Below are 14739 nucleotides of genomic sequence, written 5' to 3'. Positions count from 1 at the left end.
CGGTTGTTACATCGTTAACTGGTGCTACAATCGCAGGTTATAAAGATTTAAGTGAGTTTGAAAGTCGTGTTATAGTCGGCGCACGAGGAATGGGACACAGCATCTCCGACGTAGCGATGAAGTGGGGATTTTCCCGTACGACCATTTCACGAGGGCACCGTGAATATCAGGAATTCAATACAACATCAAATCTCCGACATCGCTCCGGCTGGAAAAAGATCCTGCAAGAACGGGACCAACGACGACTGAAGTGCCAACCCTTGCTCAAACTGCTGTAGATTTCAATGGTGGGCCATCAACAAGTGTCAGCGTGCGAACCATTCAACGAAACATCATCGATGTGAGTTTTCGAAGCCGAAGGCCCACTCGTGTACTCTTGATGACTAACTTAACTCTTCCCGAACGGTACCGACCGGCCGCCGCGTCATCCTCAGCACACAGGCGTTACATGATGCGGATATGGAGGGGCATGTGATCAGCACATCACTGTCCCGGCCGTTTGTCAGTTTCCGAGACCGGAGCCGCTACTTCTCAATCAAGTAGCTCCTCAGTTTTCAGTCTTGATGATTGCACGACACAAAACTTTACGCCTGGCCTGGGTCCGTCGACACCGACATTTGACTGTTGATGACTGGAAACATTGCCTGGTCGGACGAGTCACGTTTTAATTCGTATCGAGCGGATGGACGTTTACGGGTATGGAGACAACCTCAGGAATCCATGGACGCTGCATATCAGCAAGGGATTGTTCAGGCTGCTGCAGGGTCTGTAATGGTGTAGGGCGTGCGTAGTTGGAGTGATATGGGACACCTGATATATCTAGATACGACTGTGACAGGTGACACGTACGTAAGCGTCCTGTCTGATCACGTGCATCCATTCATGTCCATTGTGCATTCCGACGGTCTTGGGCAATTCCAGAAAGATAATGCGATGCCCCACACGTCCAGAATTGCTACAGAGTGGCTCCAGGAACACTCTTCTGAGTTTAAACACTTCTGCTGGCCACCGAACTCCCCAGACGTGAACATTATTGAGCATATCTGGGATGCCGTGCAACGTTCAGAAGAGATCTCCACCCCCTCGTACTGTTACGGATTTATGGACAGCCCTGCAGGATTCATGGTGTCCATTCCCTCCAGCACTACTTCAAACATTAGTCGAGTCCATGCCACGTCGTGTTCGGCACTTCTGCGTGCTCGCGGGGGCCCTACACGATATTACGTAGGTGTACAAGTTTCTTTGGCTCTCCTGTGTACATCCTCTCTGAGTTTGTAGACGGTTCACCGATTACTGTTTTTAGGGTACTGTACTTTACATGCGTAAAGAAAGAAATGGTTATGAGGTAACGCAACTGGCATGAAACACAACCAGTGTACTGCTAATGCGGGTAGCACCGCAACTGACCAAAGCTAGTTTGACACTACCGTTGTCTACGCTTTCTTATGATAGTCTACAGTAGTTGTACAACTCTAACTGCAGCGCTTTGATGCCGGTGGTCGTAGGCGGCACAAACATACCGACTTACAGTACGGAACGCTTGCGTGAGCTGAAGAGAAGTTGAAAAATGTGTATATCACGAGAAATGGCAGTTTGTTTGAAAGTTTTACCACTATGAGCGTCTTTGGATGCTTGAACACATGAGCGATACATATTATTTGGCTACCAGAAGTTTCATTATTAGTAGAGCGCAGTATTGCCAAATCAGCTGACTCTTTATATTACAGCTGAGCTGGCAAATGAGTGATTGAGTAGGCGTCCGAACATATGGCTCTTTTCTCAATCATTTGATTCTTTTCTAGATTTTTCTTGACTATAGGAAAACATTAAAATCTAAGTTTATTAAAGTAAAATTATCCGTAATGGACTAAGACTTAAAAACACTTTTCTCTATTCCATCATAATCTAGACCCTATTATTAGACTGAATTAAAAAGCACAAGAAAGCAAAGTAAAACTGTGTTGGTGTGCCTTCCAGCCTCATTAGCTTATTCATACACAGACGAGAGTCCTATTGGAAACGCTGTTGAGCGTAGCTGACATCAGCAGAGTATAGAAACTTCACAATAATGAAGGAAGCTGTTATAAGCAAAGCAGACTTTAATTTATGCAGCATGAATCAGAAGTTACACGCTTCACTGTAGCAATGAACAATGTGCCAGCGACTGAACTGAAGAGAGAAGCGACGAACGTCTGTTCACAGCAGTGCTGTGCCAAATGTAGGAAATAACGTAATACTGCAGTGCAGATATTGTGAAGTTTGTTCTGTAGATACGTTACTTACATTTTTATTGTAAGAAAAAGAAATTAATGTGAAAGAAACTGACATAAAGATGTTTATTTAAGCACATTTTTACCCAAAAGTATGGGTTTTAAAAATGGGCTTATATTTTACATGTAAATCATAGGACGAAACCTCAAATTGTTATATCTGCATTGGAGGTACAAGAGCATCCAGGAATCATTTTCTTAACGAGATGCACAATGTGTGGTCTAAATCCTTACTCTTTTATCTTTCCAGAGGCATTACATTTTTGGTTTATATTTTCTCTCCTGCTATTAAAGCCATTGAAATGAAACGTCGTACAAGCATTTAATATTGAATGCAAAATTCTATGGAACACTTATTTCCTGAAGTTGTTTTAAACTGATTCACATCCCTGATACCATTAAATGTGAATAAATTATTTTTCAATAACTTCAGTCCAAAGAAAACAAAGACCCATCAAAATAATATCAGCCTTGATTATATTTGGCTTGTCTGTGTATAACATTTTATTCGCTTGTTCTTCAGAAAGTTCGACTTACGTAACAATATCTACCTTACTGCATTTTCGTAGACATACCTCCCGCCTCCCTCCCCCCTCCCCTTACGAGTAAATACCTTGCACCGTATAATTTCTGCAAATATAAAACTGCACAATTATACACCTTGTTTTATTTCAGCTTTTCTCTCGCTTTTTTGTAGACACGTTTCGCTTATTTAGATTTGAAGAGTTGGTAGCACTGGTAGAGAGCGTGTTAGTCGGCTGCAGAGAGAGAGAGAGAGAGAGAGAGAGAGAGAGAGAGAGTTGTGTTGTCGCTGAGTGTGGAACTTTGATGGCGGATGTGCCGTAAAGAGCATGAATTTTATTTGAGATGTTGGTGTGACTGAAGAAAGAAGACTTATTTGAGGTGGCTTTGTAGGTAGACGATGCTTTTGGAACAAGGTAGTATGCATGGAGTTTTATCTGTTACAAGAACTAGCAGAGTTATTATTGTAAGTAAAGATTTCATCGTGTTTAACAATATGTACGTCTTGGTATCTGGGGCGAATTATCAGCCATGTGTTAAGAATCTTAATTATTATTCTTCGCCCTCTACCTCCTGTTAAAAGTATTTCAGTAGGGAAGCAAAAAGTAAATTTTACGTAATTTAAATATTATTTGTGTGAGTTAATTTTTATGGAGGATGATAAAGCTAGGAAAAAACGATTGTTCTCGTTAATACGAATCACTTCTATGCTATTAAAAGGACTTTTATAGAATTTTAAAATATCGTTTCATCCATTTGCAAATATTTCAGTAAAATTTATCCTCACTGTTTGAATGAAAAGTGTAGCTTTACTGCGCTCTCACTACTTCTACTATTGCGTGGTCAGTCAGCTGCATTTTTGGGAAGATACCAGATTCTCATTTGGCAAAGCAACCTAAAGTAAGATAAGGCAAATAACCGCGCAGTGCAGTTAAGCACATCGTATTGTTACAACTGACCAAGGCATAGAAGAAGTGAATTATTCGTTGCAGGCTAAGAAAGAATTTTAGGGCCCAAGCAAAACTTTTAATATTTGCAAAATTTTCGTATAATTCAGTAGATGCAGTTTCTAATAGGGCGCAGTTTCAATACGCAACAGTTAGCTATTTTGCGTGATTGTTTGATGAGGAGGCATTCTGAATATGACTTATAGTCATTCTTTGTATTCAGTTTCATTTACACATAGATTCAGTTTAGTGTAATTGGCACCATACACATGAAAAGTAATTTACACAGCTAATGTTCGTAAGCAAATGCAGGATAGCGAAGGTTAGTCTAGATCAGAGTACCTGGACGACACTGTAATCTAAATTTAAAAGCGAGAGGTCTTGACACACACATTTTCCACTTACCGAGTTTAAGCGTATAAGTTTCAAAATAGAGAGAATTGGGATTCAAAGGTGTCGAAGAGCTCGCTACAGGCGAGCAACAAACTCGCATTAGGACCAGGATTGGGAAGAAACTCGGCCGTGTCCTTTCCGTGTCGCTGATGTTGAGATCTACCTATACTGTCTGATCAAATGTATCGGGACACACCTACGTAACGTGGGACTGACCAGTAGATGTCACGAGAGGCGGACCCGCCAATATGGAGGTGGCGGGGAGTACTGTGTTGTCAGGTCAGTAACAGCAAAATATGAGGCCAGGTGAGCCCAGTGACTTCGAATGTGGATTAGTCACTGGATAACATCTGGGTAATAAAATCGTCAAAGAGATTTCAAACCTTCTAAAGCTGACCAAGTAGACTGTTGGTGTTGTAACTGTGAAGTGTAAACGCGAAGGAGCAACCACAATTCAGCCAAGACCACGCAGACCCCATGTACTGACAGACAGGAAACGCCGAGGGCGATTTTAGGAAATGGAGTGAACTCAGCGGAGGGAATCACTCGTGAGTTCAAAGGACTACCGGCATTTCAACTAGATGAATGCTGCGCGTAGGGAGTTAAGAAGAACATAGTAGTCTACAATGGTCTAGAAGCTCCAGATCAGCCACAGATTTCTCTGGTCAGTGCTAAGCGATACTGGAGGTGGTCTAAAGAGCAACGGCACTGGGCAGTGTACGTCTTGAAACTAGTGATATGTAGCGATGAATCACGCTATACCCTGTCGCAATACGATAGAAACGGTTTCCAGCTCTCGCCTATGAGTGTACGAAATACAACTGGGAACACTGACGAACAGGATTGTTTTGGTGGATCAGGCATTATAGTGTGCGGAGGCATACTGTTGAATGGGCGCAGTGATTTCCATATCTTTGAACATACACTACTGGCCATTAAAATTGCTACACCAAGAAGAAATGCAGATGATAAACGGGTATTCATTGGACAAATATATTATACTAGAACTGACATGTGATTACATTTTCACGCAATTTGGGTGCATAATCCTGAGAAATCAGTACCCAGAACAACCACCTCTGGCCGTAATAACCGCCTTGATACGCCTGGACATTGAGTCAAACAGAGCTTGGATGGCGTGTACAGATACAGCGGCCCATGCAGCTTCAACATGACACCACAGTTCATCAAGAGTAGTGACTGGCGTATTGTGACGAGCCAGTTGCTCGGCCACCATTGACCAGACGTTTTCAATTGGTGAGATATCCGGAGAATGTTATGGCCAGGGGAGCAGTCGAACATTTTCTGTATCCAGAAAGGCCCGTACAGGACCTGCAACATGCGGTCGTGCATTATCCTGCTGAAATGTAGGGTTTCGCGGGGATCGAATGAAGGGTAGAGCCACGGGTCTTAACATATCTGAAATGTAACGTCCACTGTTCAAAGTGTCGTCAATGCGAACAAGAGGTGACCGAGACGTGTAACCAATGGCACCCCATACCATCACGCCGGGTGATACGCCAGTATGGCGATGAGCAATACACGCTTCCAATTTGCGTTCACCACGATATCGCCAAACACGGATGCGACCATCACGATGCTGTAAACAAAACCTGGATTCATCCGAAAAAATGACGTTTTGCCATTCGTGCACCCATGTCCGTCGTTGAGTACACCATCGCAGGCGCTCCTGTCTGTGATGCAGCGTCAAGGATAACTGTAGCCATGGTCACCGAGCTGATAGTCCATGCTGCTGAAAACATCGTCGAACTGTTCGAGCATATGGTTATTGCCTTGCAAACGTCCCCATCTGTTGACTCAGGGATCGAGACGTGGCTGCACGATCCGTTACAGCCATGCGCGTAAGATGGCTGTCATCTCGACTGCTAGTGGTACGAGGCCGTTGGGGTCCAGCACGGCGTTCCGTATTACCATCCTGAGCCCACCTGTTCCACAATCTGCTAACAGTCATTGGACCTCGATCAACGCTAGCAGCAATATCGCGATACGATAAACCACAATCGCGATAGGCTACAATCCGACCTTTATCAAAGTCGGATACGTGATGGTAAGCATTTGTCCTCCTTACACGAGGCATCACAACAACGTTTCACCAGGGAATGCCGGTCAGCTGTTGTTTGAGTATGAGAAATCAGTTGGAAACTTTCCTCATGTCAGCACGTTGTAGGTATCGCCACCGGCGCCAACCTTGTGTGAATGCTCTGAAATGCTAATCATTTGCATATCACAACATCTTCTTCCTGTCGGTTACATTTCGCGTCTATAGCACATCTTCGTGGTGTAGCAATTTTAATGACCAGTCGTGTAGTACATTCGTAGGTCAACGTTAGTGTGTCGCTGTACTCCTTCCCCGTGTCTTTCGATTCAGACGTGCATTTGACACTTGCTCTGTTTTTAAGAATGACAATCCGCAACTGCATCGAGCTTAGTGGAAAACGGTCGTTTAGCCGCTAAACGATCGCTTTCCACGAAGTGGGGCCGGGGTTGTGCCTCAGCTACGTAACGTAGCTTGACATGGTACCACGGTACTTCAGATTTTTATGTTTGACCGAGCCTTATTCTGGCATGTATTAGTTTATTTTATGCTTCTGAAGAAGGCTAGATTACTCTAGCTGCAACCTGGGTAAAGACTGGTAACATTTCGCAACTGGGGCGGATTTTTGACGTAGTAATTTATCACAGTTGCTGACAGGGCTGCAACATGTTAAAAATACTTAGTTTTCTAGTATGCAACGGACCATCATAAATCGCAATGACTTCAGTGTGTTTACTGTCTTTGAACAAAAATGTCATGTCTGTCCGTCTCACTCCATATTTCTTTGAGTTACTTTCTGTACTATGCTGAAATTGTTCCTTCTATGTATGTTCCAAGCTATTTTACGTGGCAGTGACACATCATGTCAAAGTTACTTTCGTCCTTAAGTTTTGCACATCAGTGTAATACATTGACCGAACGGGGCTGTAAGGTGGGTTGGGTTGTTTGGGGGAAGAGACCAAACAAGCCGGCCGAAGTGGCCGCGCGGTTCTAGGCGCTGCAGTCTGGAACCACGCGACCGCTACGGTCGCAGGTTCGAATCCTGCCTCGGGCATGGATGTGTGTGATGTCCTTAGGTTAGTTAGGTTTAACTAGTTCTAAGTTCTAGGGGACTGATGACCTCAGAAGTTGAGTCCCACAGTGCTCAGAGCCATTTTGAGACCAAACAGCGAGGTCATCGGTCTCATCGGATTAGGGAAGGATGGGGGAGGAAGTCGGCCGTGCCCACTCAAAGGAACCATCCCGGCATTTGCTTGGAGCGATTTAGGAAAATCACGGAAAACCTAAATCAGAATGGCTGGACGTGGGACTGAACTGTCGTCCTCCCGAATGCGAGCTGTAAGGTGGTGGAACGGCTACAAACATAAGTAAAAAAAAGAGAAAACACTAGAAATGTAAAAATTAAAATCAAACAGAAAGTTATCGCGATGCGTATCAAACAATTCCACTGATCTGACGATTACTGAACTGGAATTTGATTTTGTCTAGGCAAAGTATTACGGGAGATATCGATGCATCTTTATCAATGTTTTCATATTTTAATAATAATTAAATCATCGTGTTTTAAGTAAAAATAGTTACCAGAATCGAGATGCTTCCTCGAGAGGAACAACTTATTGAAGGAAAGCATTTAAAAACAGACCAAAACAGAGCCATTACTCATTGGCTATGTCGGAGAACTGCACATAATGGTGACGGTTCTAATTTTGCACATTTGACAACTTGTGTTAATTTAAAATTGCCACGTAGTAGGTTTCGCAGTTATTGTGTGTAGGTAGTGGAACATCTTGGGGGGAGGAATTATATAAAACAGTTGTCAGGAGGAAGTCATGAGGGGCGCGTGCTCCTAGTCAGTGTCCTCCGCTCTACAGTCTGGCGACACGTGGGATGCTGCGCATTTGTGACGCAAGCGCGCACTGGCTGGCACATTCTCGCTCCAGCAGCGCCCTCGCGTGTGGGCAGCAGTCGCGGCGCCAAGGCGGCCTAAGCGCTCTTTTCCCCACGGACGGATGAACGCTTTGATCGCTTCACGGGAGCCGCTACCCTACCACAGCCACGTGGGCAGTTGCGAAAATTGCAACATCAGTGACGTAACTAGAAGGATCCGCACTGTGTCCACACACACAGGTTGACGCTGCTTTTCTCGCCTTTTGAAGACGGCGATACGGGACTGATACCTCAGCTTAGGCACTGTAAAAGGCATTCCCTGAATTACGCGTGAAGTCTGGGATCATACTACGACATCTTGCATTTTAAAAGCCAAGTGCTACAGCGTATGTATAAAGTAAATTACCGACCGCGAATTTATTTCACCGTTTTACTGTAAATCTCCCCACCCCACGGACCATGGACCTTGCCATGTTGTTTGGTTTGCGTGCATCAGTGATACAGATAGCTGTACTGTAAGTGCAACCACGTCGGAGGGGTATCTGTGCAGAGGCCAGACTAATACATGGTTTTTCAGTAATTGCAACAATCTTTTCAATAGTTGCAGCGACAACAGTCTGGACGATTGACTGATCTCGCCTTGTAACATAGTCTTGCTAAAGGGTGACAATTGTTGATCTATATGAAATAAATCGTCATAACTTCTGAACGGTTTGCGCCAGGACGTTCAAACTGCACGGTTGGTAGCGGGGCATGATGGGAACTAGCACGGTTGTTTGCAGATGACGCTGTAATTTACCGTGTAGTAAAATCATCAGACGATCAATTCCAATTACAAAATGATCTAGAGAGAATTTCTGTATGGTGCAAAAAGTGGCAATTAGCACTAAACAAAGAAAACGGCGAGGTCATCCACATGGGTACTACAAGAAATCCAATAAATTTTGGGTATACGATAAATCGCACAAATCTAAGGGCTGTCTATTCGACTAAATACCTAGGAATTACAATTACGAGTGACTTAATTGGAAAGACTACATAGATAATATTGTGGGGAAGGCGAAAAAAAGACTGCGCTTTGTTGGCAAAACACAGAAGATGCGACAAACCCACTAAAGAGACAGCCTACATTACACTTGTCTGTCCTCTGTTGGAATTTTGCTGCGTGATATGGAATCATTACCAGGTAGGATTGACGGAGGACATCGGAAAAGTGGAAAGAAGGGCAGCTCGTTTCGTGTTATCGCGCAATAGGGGTGAGAATGTCACTGATATGATACGCCAGTTGGGGTGGCAGTCATTGAAACAAAGGCGGTTTTCTTTGCGGCGAGATCAATTTACGAAATTTCAATCACCAACTTTCTCTTCCGAATGCGAAAATATTTTGTTGACACCCACCTACTTAGGGAGAAATGATCATCGTAATAAAATAAGAGAAATCAGAGCTCTAACGGAAAGATTTAGGTGTTCCTTTTTCCCACACGCCATTCGAGAGTGGAATGTTAGAGAAGTAGTATGAAAATGGTTCGATAAACTCTCTGCCAGGCACTTAAAGTCTGAATTTCAGAGTAACCATGTAGATGTAGATGTGGATGTAGATGGGTTAGCGACGAAGTCCACTTTCATTTCGTCAATAAGCGCAATTGGTGCCTTTCGGGGTCTGGGAATCCGCATCTCGTGATCGAGAAGTCTCCTCACCCTCAACGGGTGACTGTATGGTGTGCAGTGTCCAGTCACGGAATAATCGGTCCGATATTCCTTAAGGGCACGGTGAATACAGAACGGTACGTGAAGATTTTGGAACATGATTTCATCCCCATTGTCCAAAGTGGCCCTTATTTCGACAATATGTGCTTCATGCAAGACAGAGCTCGATCCCATCGAAGCAGGAGAGTGTTTGAGGTACTGGAGGACCGCATTCTGGCTCCGGGGTAGCCAGGGGCCACTGCCATGGGCCTCGATTGGCTGCCTTATTCTTCAGAACTGAACACATGCGACTCCTTTTTGTGGGGCTATTTTAGAGACAAGATGTGCAGCAATAACCTCAAAACTATTGCTGACCTGAAAACAGCCACTCAGGGGTCATCGACAGCATCGATATTCCGACACTCCAGTGGGTCATGCGGAATTTAGCTATTCGTCTATGCCACATCATCACCAATGACGACATGTCATAACCTAAATCCGAATATCTGTAGTGACATTTACATGTTGAATAAAGTGTGTGCAAGCCGTAGTTTGTAACTAATTTACTTTTCTTTTCTTATAGTTCAATAATTACCATCCTGTATGTTGGTAGTCATGTAACTAGCCGGTTAACATTGCAGGAACTTACTTCCCTTTGAATTATTGTTCCAGTTCAAATGTTCAAATGTGTGTGAAATCTAATGGGACTTAACTGCTAAGGTAATCAGTCCCTAAGCTTACACACTACTTAACCTAAATTATCCTAATGACAAACACACACACCCATGCCCGAGGGAGGATTCGAACCTCCGCCGGGACCTATTGTTCCAGTTCTTCGTACAATGTGCACATGGCCTGATATGAAATAAACCGAGCACAAATTTAAACTTCAAAGCCATTTCATTACTGTTCACCTTACGTTAACAGAAATTCATACCGCGTAGCATTAGTAACCTGATACTGAGAATGTTATGCCACCAGTTGTCAAATGTGTGATTTTTTAGCACAGATCGTTTCGGGACTATCTCATAATCAAACGTTATAAAACAAGGAAACAAATCAATAAATCACAATAGCACACGCACTGACAACCACATTAAAATATTTATACCGTTCTGTGGTATAACATACCTTACAGCTTCTATGCCATTAGACCCCGTCAAAAGCAAAAACCCAGCAGCAAACATCCATTGTCAGAGACAAAACTCTCCTTAGAATATTTCGTATTAGCGTGTGAACACTCTCAAGGCACAGCTATAAAACTGAAGGCAGCTGCTTTCATCTACCAAATATAGTGTTACCTGCAACGCATGTTTTACAGCCCCACCGATGGTACTGTCTATTATAAAATCTATGAACATTGTACGTCAAGTCCTAGCAAATACTAAAAACCAATTCTAGACCTATGTTACAACGAGAACATCCACATACAACGGCTAACAGAACAAATAAGTCATAATTCTGCTAATGGGAATACCTAATGACATAGAAGCTTTAAGGTATGTTATACCACAGGGCGATATAAATATTTTTATATGGTTGTCAGTACGTGTGGTATTGATTGGCTTCCTTGTTTTATAGCATTTGATAATGAGATAACATAATTCCGAAAAATGTTGTGCTAAAAGTATCACACGTTTGACAATGGTGGCGTAACATTCTCAGTACCGATTTATGAGTCAGTTGTATGATAGCTTCACAACAGGCAGCAATAATACCACCAACTTGCTGAAAGTATATGTTCCTGACTATTCCGTGTTCACAACTCTTTCTCTCTGTTAGATCTCAAAAACTACTACTGATAACAATACGGCGAGAAGTCAAAGACACTCTCGTAACTTGTCAACTACAAAAATATTGCAAAACCATATAAAAAGGCACGCATTATAGTAATATTACATGCAACAATTCATACGGGAGGCAGCCGCTTACTATGTTCCACTGATAACGGTCGAAAGCTAAGGAAAATTACGGCCTCTGTATTTTTCGAGGACATGCAGCTCAACTGTCTGGCTTAATGATGATAGCATTCTCTTGCGTAAAATATTTCTAAGATAGAATAATTGCCGATTTGGATCTCCGAGCCGGGATTACTCAGAAGGACGTTGTCATCAGGAAAGATAACACTGGTGTTCTGTGGGTCGGAACGCGGACGTTAGATCTGTAATCGCTAGGTCGGGTAGAGAACCTAAAAAGACAAATAGACTGAAGTTAGCTAAAGTGGGAATTAGTGAAGTGCCGTGTCAAGAAGAACTGGACTTCTGGCCAGGTGAGCACAAGGTGATCAACACAAAATCAAATAGGCGTAACGCATGACTATGTCTAGTAATGAACATGAAAATAGAAATGATGGTAACCTACTATGGACAAAATAGAAAAATGGAAAAATTGGTGGAAGCCATACTGACCCTACGACTTATCTTAGAAGGCAGACTGAAAAAAGGCAAACGTTAGTTTATTGCTTTTGTGGATTTAGAGAAAGCTTCGACAGTGTTGACTGGAACGCACTCTTTGAAATTCTGGAGACAATGAGGATGAAAAACAGACAGCGAAAGGTGATCTATAAGTGTGCGAACCAGACAGCAGTTACGAAAGTCAAAGGAAAAGAAATGATAAAACCGTGAGACAGACTTGTAGCCTATCCTCAATGTCGTTTAATCTCTGCGGTGAGTTAGCTGTGATAGAAACGGAGGACAAATGTCGAAAAGCAATTAAAGTTCAGGGGGAATAAATAAAAACTCTAAGCCTTGCGATGATTTCGTAATTTTGTCAGAGACAGCTAATGACTTGAAACAGCCGCTGTGTCTCCAAAACAGATTATAAGATAAATATCATCAAAATTAAAGTAAGTAATAAATCAGGTGATGGTTAGGGAAATAGATTAGGGGGTTTGGGTTGTTTTGGGGGAAGAGACCAGACAGCGAGGTCATCGGTCTCATCGGATTAGGGAAGGAAGTCGGCCGTGCCCTTTGAAAGGAACCATCCCAGCATTTGCCTGGAGCGATTTTAGGGAAATCACGGAAAACCTAAATCAGGATGGCCGGCCGCGGGAAATAGATTAGCAAATGAGACACTAAATTTTCATTTCTTGGCGAACATTAATTTTATATTCCGGATCCTGTAGCCATTCTTTCGGAACATGGTCATCAGGTGATTAATCTCGGAATCCAGGTTGTCCTTGTCACAAATAGTTGTAGGTCTATAATCTAGAGTAGCAACGTTCTGGACTGGGGGCGTAGAATCTGTGTGCTGTGATGTACGAGGGGGTGCTGAAAATTAATCTGAAAATTCTTAAGGACATTTAGATAAAACAAACGCTGTTAATATTCTGCATCTTTATTTTTTATGTCTACATATTTATTTCTCGACATAATTATCCTGGTGAGGAATACATTCTCTTAAGAAGAGACCAGTTTGTTGATCCTGTCACTGTAGGATGTTTGACTTTTTTGACGGAAACACAACCTCACCTCTGCTGCACCGCTTCATCACTGTCAAAGTGAAGTCCTCAAAGGTGTTTTGTAACTCCTGGGAACAGATGAAAATCGATGGGGCAGTATGGAGGATGATCCGATGACGGATCGTTTGCAGGTGTCGCAGCGCTCGTTTGCGGTCTGGCTTTGTCATGTTGAAGGAGGTGATGCTCCATGAGCGGACGAACTCTAGGAATTCGGAACTCGATTACAGCACACTGTTTCTCACGCACCGGCATACATTATGTGATCAAAAGTATCCGGATACCTGGCTGAAAATGACTTACAAGTTCGTAGCACCCTCTATCGGTAATGCTGGAATTCAGCATGGTGGTGGCCCACCTTTAGCCTCGATGACAGCTTCCACTCTCGCAGGCATACGTTCAGTCAGGTGCTGGAATGTTTCTTGGGGAATGGCAGCCCATTCTTCACGGAGTGCTGCACTGAGGAGAGGCATCGATGTCTGTTGGTGAGGCCTGGCACGAGGTCGGTGTTCCAAAATATCCCAAAGATGTTCTATAGGATTCAGGTCAGGAATCTGTGCAGGCCAGTCTTTTACAAGGATGTTACTGTCGTGTAACCTTTCCGCCGCAGGTCGTGCATTATGAACAGGTGATCGATCGAGTTGAAAGACGACATCGCCATCCCCGAATTGCTCTTCAACGGTGAGAAGCTAGAAGGTGCTTAAAACACCAGTGTAGGCCTATACTGTGATAGTGCCACGCAAAACAACAAGGGGTGCAAGCCCCTTCCATGAAAAACACGACCTCACCATAACACCACCGCATCCGAATTTTACTGTTGGCACTACACATGCTGGCAGATGACGTTCAGCGTGCATTCGCCATACCCACATACCCACATCCTGCCATCGGATCGCCACATTGTGTACCGTGGTTCATCACTCCACACAACGTTTATCCACTGTTCAATCGACAAATGTTTACGCTCCTTACACCAAGCGAGGCGTCGTTTGGCATTTACCGGCGTGATGTGTGGCCTATGAGCATCCGCTCGACCATGAAATTCAAGTTTTCTGACCTTCCGCCTAACTGTCATAGTACTTGCAGTGGATCCCGTTGCAGTTTGGAATTCCTGTGTGATGGTCTGGATAGATGTCTGCCTATTACACATTGCTACCCTCTTCAACTGTCGGCGGTCTCTGTCAGTCAACGGACGAGGTCGACCTGTTCGCTTTTGTGCTGTACGTGTTCCTTCACGTTTCCACTTCACTGTCACATCGGAAACAATGGGTGTAGGGATGTTCAGCAGTGTGGAAATCTCGCGTACAGACGATTGACACGAGCGACAGCAAATCACCTGACCACATTCGAAATCCGTGAGTTCCGCGGAGCGCCCCATTATGCTCTTTCACGATGTCTAATGAGTACTGAGGTCGCTGATATGGAGTACCTGGCAGTAGGTGGCGGCACAATGCACCTGGTACGAGAAACGTTTGTGTTTGGGGGTGTTCGGATACTTTTGATCACATTGTGTAGTTACGT

At 43.7% G+C, this 14739-nt stretch overlaps 1 protein-coding gene across 1 annotated transcript in view; it reads right to left on the bottom strand.

The window, feature by feature from the left end:
* Nucleotides 1–14739, bottom strand: part of LOC126474569 (synaptotagmin-12-like) — a 102961-nt gene that overhangs the window by 43161 nt on the left and 45061 nt on the right. The gene's annotated exons all lie outside the window — the stretch shown is intronic.

This window comes from Schistocerca serialis, chromosome 4, assembly GCF_023864345.2.
Source record: "Schistocerca serialis cubense isolate TAMUIC-IGC-003099 chromosome 4, iqSchSeri2.2, whole genome shotgun sequence".
In the NCBI taxonomy this organism is placed as follows: domain Eukaryota; kingdom Metazoa; phylum Arthropoda; class Insecta; order Orthoptera; family Acrididae; genus Schistocerca; species Schistocerca serialis.
This window is presented reverse-complemented; position numbering and strand designations above follow the sequence as displayed.